The sequence below is a fragment of the Macaca fascicularis genome, chromosome 13 (assembly GCF_037993035.2).
Source record: "Macaca fascicularis isolate 582-1 chromosome 13, T2T-MFA8v1.1".
Classification (NCBI taxonomy): domain Eukaryota; kingdom Metazoa; phylum Chordata; class Mammalia; order Primates; family Cercopithecidae; genus Macaca; species Macaca fascicularis.
Window position 1 is genome coordinate 8,839,605 of NC_088387.1, and position 6,000 is coordinate 8,845,604.

The 6,000-nt window shown below is 44.3% G+C and overlaps 1 pseudogene; it reads right to left on the reverse strand.

The window, feature by feature from the left end:
- Positions 1-3,649: 3,649 nt before the first annotated feature.
- Positions 3,650-4,939, reverse strand: LOC135966933 (adenosylhomocysteinase pseudogene; annotated as a pseudogene).
- Between the last annotated feature and the right edge of the window lie 1,061 nt (positions 4,940-6,000).

A 6,000-nucleotide genomic window follows, 5' to 3' on the forward strand; every position in this document is an offset into this window, starting at 1 on the left:
TGAGGTGGAGGATCACTTAAATCGAGGAGTTAGAGACTGCAGCGAGCTGTGATTGTGCCACTGCATTCCAACCTGAGCAACAGAATGAGACCTTGTCTCTAAAAGAAGGAAAAGAATTATATAATGACAAATTTTAGGTTTCTTGATGGAAACACAAGAGGAGAAAACAGTGAGATTCACCTGGGAACTGAACTTTATCCCCTGTAAAAATATCAAAATACCCTAAAATGCATGAATCCTAGAGAATCAATAGGATATCCTTTAGGGGAAAAGAGGGCTAGTGGTTACGTATTAGGAAATCTAAACTGAAGCTTAACCAAAGCTAATTGTGGCTCGTGACCTCTGTGTGTTTCGTTGGGAACTGTGGGGTGGAGGGAAGGAAAGAAAAGTTGCTACAGGGAGAACAAACACCACAATAAGTGGCCACTGGGTCTTCTAGAATTTTAGGCTGAATTCTTTGGTTACAGTAGAGATTCTCCTTAAAAAAGCCTCTTGATATTGGAAATTGAAGTTTTTAAAAGCTGTTATTACCCAGCTTTCACTATAAAGGGAATTCTCCATCAGGAATCTTTGCTTGCAGACCGTAAGCGTACGTCCTTGCCCTGTCCTAAACCCTCCCCAGCGGTGGGGGGTTTCTGTGTGTCTTCCCTTCTGCAGATCAAATAGACAATTCCAAATGAATGGGCACACTACCTTGAAGCATTTCACTAGTCCATCTGTCGATCAGAAAGCATTTATTGAACATAAAACTATGTACGCTACGTAAACAATCTCCAACGCTACCAGACCCTAGAGTGTGTGAGATGCATGTATATTCAACCATGAATTTCTTTCTTTAGCTTGAAGCTAAAAAGGAGATCCCGATTTGGATTTTATGGCTCAGACATTTCCCTTCGCATCTCTAAAATGTACCCCCAAAATGATATTTTGAGCACTTCACAGAAAGGGTGCCAAATATATCAAGGCAGTGGAGAAAGATTTTTTTTTTTTTTTACATTAACTCAACCTAGGGAATATACCACAAATAATCCTATGTCATGATCATGAAACAAATTTTGAAAACCAATAAAAACAATGTACTCTTATACTAATTAAGACCTAAATTGAGATGATTTGTTTTGGATACTGGACTACATTTTAAAATAATTTCCTCTATTGTACTCACTCCATTTTAATGAAAAGATAGGAATTTTGTTTGCATTCAAACATTAATAGACTCAACAAATATTTATTGAGTGGCTGTTATGCGTCCACGCCTGAGCTGGGCATTGTAGGAACAGTAAAATAATGCTTTTCAACTGCTCTCCTCCCACTTACATGGTTTAGAAAGAGTCACTTGTTTAATCTTCTCATCTATTTATTTCCCAAGAAAATGGTTCTTCTACACTGTAACTTTTAATACAATATGTGTCAAGATAAAAAGCAGCATGCAATTATCCAATTTTCATCTACTTACATTTTAATGACCATACTTACTTGCCCATTCAATTTTGCAACTTTTAGTAGCAGTTTGAGACCAGAGATTCTCCCAGATTTAGTTCCACATGGCCAATGTCTGTTGAACCACAAATTATTTTGCAGTAGGTAGTTTTTTGCTCAAAACAACCTTCCATTTAAAGTGCCAATATTCAAAATAATTAATAACCTTCCATTTAAACTGCCAATATTCAGAATAATAATCATGTGGTCTATGATTTTATATTTAGAGAGTGACACCCATGTACAATTCTTGAATGTTTTACTCCTTGTTGTGCCTCCGGAACATGGCAAAATGAAGGGCTGGGTGATTTCTATCATATATTTGGCTCAAAAAGCAGGAAAAACTAAGCAATCATCTCAGACCTTGAATGTTCAAGCAGCCAGACCTGGAGCCCAGCAGATCCCTGGTAGCCCAACCTGAGAATGCAGAAATACAGCTGAGCAGGTCACAATTTCCTTCTCTCAAGTGTGCTTTGAAAAATATATCCATGTCACTGTTTAAATCACTTTTTACAGGGGAAAGATTATGATTTAGGGTATTTCCATGCATAATCGCTTAGATATGTACTTAGTACAAATACGTTCAATATGGTGCTATGCAAAGAGCGGTATTTGCTCTGACTCCACAGCGGAAGATGTTACCTCCACTGGCTTGCTTGCCAAGCTATATCTCTGACTGCCTTGAGGCCAATTAGATCACCACATATTCATCCCCTCAAAATCCAACTTGCTCTGTTTACAAACATGGATGTGTTTATTACTTGCTACCAGAATTCAGTAAAGAAACCATAATCATAAATATAGCTCCTTAAAGGCAGCATAGATCAACTGAAAAAAAATTACTAATAGTAGCTAATAATTAAATTATTATAAGTTTATATTCATCACAGAAATAACTTTGAAGAAGATATGGCAAGGGCAGAAAATGTAAACCTGGATATGCAAAGCATCAAAACAGATGTCTTGTAAAGACTGTAACTTACCACCTGTGTGACTTTGACTCCATTGCTGTCAGTTTCCTTTGCACATGTTCTTGCTCTTCTAAGAAGAATGCCAGGCACAGTCTGGGTACCTGTTAGCATCCCACATAGGGAAGATCTGCATCTTCTTTTTTTTTTTTTAGATTATAAATGAGTTAAATTCATCTATTAATTGACAGTCTAAGATTAGGTTAAAAACAGGTTATTTACAAGAGACATGTCTGAAAAGACAAGAGTTCCCACTTTACTCATTCTTTCAAGCCCAGGGGGTTACCTGCAGCCCTCACACTGCAAGTTACCTGCAGCCCACACACTGCAGCATCTTCTCAATGCTTTATTGGTACACGACTATAGCCCCTTATTCATACCATACATTGTTGGCAGTGGATTATTTATAAAATAAAGCCTCAAAATTATTTTAGCCACAAAGATTTTTATTTACTCACCTTCCTGCTTTATTTAAGATTATAAACATTATATAAATATTATAAGTCAGATTACTCTGTTTTGGACCCAGGGTTGTGATAGGAACCCTCTTGTTACAAAATGATGGCAGATATATGCTGTCTTTGTGTTTTTCTGGCGCCCCTCAACCTCTGGCTGTCCCTTCTCTGTCCTTTCTCAGTTGTCCCTTAACGGTCTATTCTAACGCCTGTAAAATAGAGACTAAAAGTACCAATCTCATTGTTACGAGGTTTACGAGAAGGCCCAGCACCAAGCCAGGCTCTCAGGAAAATTCAAACAGTTCCTCCTTGCCTTTGAATATAGCTCCTTCCCTCTGTCATGGGCTGAGGAACCACTGAACCAAGCACACGGGTATAAATCCATAGGCCAGGTGAACGTCTAGGTGGTAAGGTACATGGGCTTTGTGACTCCACTACCAATTTCCAGGCTTAGGAAAGACTGACTTAGTGAGCAGTTCCAAGACCACTGAGCTCACGGTTCCCTGTGGCTGCGTCCCTTGTACCACCATCCTGACCAGGGCTTGAGGAGGGGTCTTTCGATTCCCCCTGCCACACTTAGAACGATATGAGGGGTGCAGCAGAGGCCTAAAACTGTGTGACCAGCACCAGGGAGTCTATGGTGGACACTGACAAACCACTCCCAAAGTTGGTGCCATTTGCTCTTACAGAGGAGAGGCGGGGCCTGGGCAAGGGCAGCAGCTGGAAGGTGAAGGGCAGGCATGGTTCTCAGTAGCGGTTGTGATCTGGCTTGAAGGGGCCATCACAGGACATACCCAGGTACTGGGCCTGCTTCTTGGTCAACTTGGTGAGTTTCACATTCAGCTTGCCCAGGTGGGATTCAGCCACTGCCTCATCCAGCTTCTTGGGCAGCAAGTAAATCCCACCAGAGTACTTGTCTGGGTGAGTCCACAGCTCAATCTGCACCATCACCTGGTTGGTGAAGGAGTCACTCATCACGAAGCGGGGTGGCCCATGGCACTGCCCAGGCTGACCAGCTGACCCTCAGCCAGCAGGATGGTGCCGTGCCGCTCTTCAGCCAGTCCTGGCCACCTGGGGCTTGATGGTCACCTTCTCCACAGGGTTCGCATTGAGCCACTTGGCATTGATCTCCATGTCAAAGTGGCCAGGGTTACACACGATGGCATCATCCTTCATCTGCTCAAAGTGCTGGCCAAGGATGATGTCAACACAGCCTGTGGCAGTGACAAAGATGTTACCCTCCTGACAGGCCTCGTCTATGGCGGTCACCTCATAGCCCTCCATGGCAGCTGCAGGTGGCTGATGGGGCCAATCTTAGTGATGATGAAGGGGTCCCCAAAATCCCACAGGACCTGGACACAGCCCTTGCCCACATCACCATAGCCTGCCACCATGGCTACCTTACTGGCAATCACCACGTCTGTAGCCCTCTTGATGCCATCTATGAGGGACTCCCGGCAGCCTTAGAGGCTGTGAAACTTGCTCTTGGTGATGGAGTTGTTGATGGCAGACACCTTCAGGATCCCCTTGGCCATCATCTTGTGTCGGTTGTGGACCCCGGTGGTGGTCTCCTTGGAGATGCCTTGGATGCCTGGCAAGAGCTGTGGGTACTTGGTGTGGATGCGGTTGGTGAGGTCACTACCATCATCCAGAATCATGTTGAGGGGCACGGCTTTGAAGTACAGTGATTGCTGGATGCATGACAGGTACCCCTTGCTTGTTTCACCCTTCCAGGCATGCACTGGAATGACAGCCTTGGCAATGGCAGCCGCCACCTGGCCCTGGGTGGAGAAGGTGTTGCAGCTGGACCACTGTACCTCAGCATCCAGGGAGACAAGGGGTCTCAGTGAGGATGGCTGTCTCCACGGTCACATATGGCCAGCCAGCGATATGGGTGTCCTTCAGTGGCTTGGGGGCCAAATACAGCTCCCACACATGTATCAGACCCAGCATCTCATTCTCCTCAATATCCAGGGCCTTGTGTCCCCAGGCAGCCAGGTCAATGTCAGCAACTTTACAGGACAGTTTCTTAGACATGCTGGCAACACTTCCACACAGTGTGATGGACACGGACAAAGGGGGCCAGGCCTCCGAGAGGGGACAGGCATGGGGCAGGTGGCACTGGGCAGGGTGGATCTGCATTTTCTAGTCCTGATCAGCTTCTGACCTGGCTGCTCGTGTTTAATGCAACAACATTGTATTTGTCAGGCTAAGCTAGATTTTGCTGCAGTGACAGATCACTCAAAAATCTGTGTGGCTTTTCACACACACAAAATATATTTCCCACTCACACCACATATTCAACACAAAGACCACAGGGAGGCTTGACTCATCCCAAACAAATGAAGACCTGGCCTAATGGAGGCTCCATTTGGATATATTCTTCCACCGTCACTAGCTATGAACACGGGAATCAAGTCAATGACACTCAAGCTCTTAAAACTTCCCTCCCGATATAAAATAATTACTGGCTAAAGCATGGCCTTACCTGACTCCAAGAAGGTAAGGAAATGCAATGCTACCAAGTGCCTAACAAGAAAATAAAAATATCTGATAAATGGTACTGATGATTTCCTAAAGTACATCCACAAAATAATGAACTGACATTTTTTATTTTGAGCCGGAATATACTCCAAGACTCTGAACTGACAAATGATAGAAAATACAATATATACGGCCAAACACTGTCCTCTGTTAAGCACTGGCAGAGCCACCCCTGCTACCACTCCAGTGACCATCCCCTCCTTCCCAGTTTATATAAGAGGACTGCAGAGTAGAGAAGGATGGAAGAGCTGTTGGGGCCTCATAGACCTGCAGTGTCAGGAATGAAATGGGGTCTCCCTCTCTTCTCCATAGTCAAATAAATGGGGCTTTATGAGACCCTGTGGCTTGATGAGGAGTGTCTATGAGGAGGGGACACGAGTGCCTCACTTCCCAGCTGAAAGCTTGCTGTCATTGAAAATGCAAGACGGCCGGGCGAGGTGGCTCACGCCTGTAATCCCAGCACTTTGGGAGGCCGAGGCAGGTGGATTACGAAGTCAAGAGATCGAGACCATCCTGGCTAACACAGTGAAACCCCATCTCTACGAAAAATACAA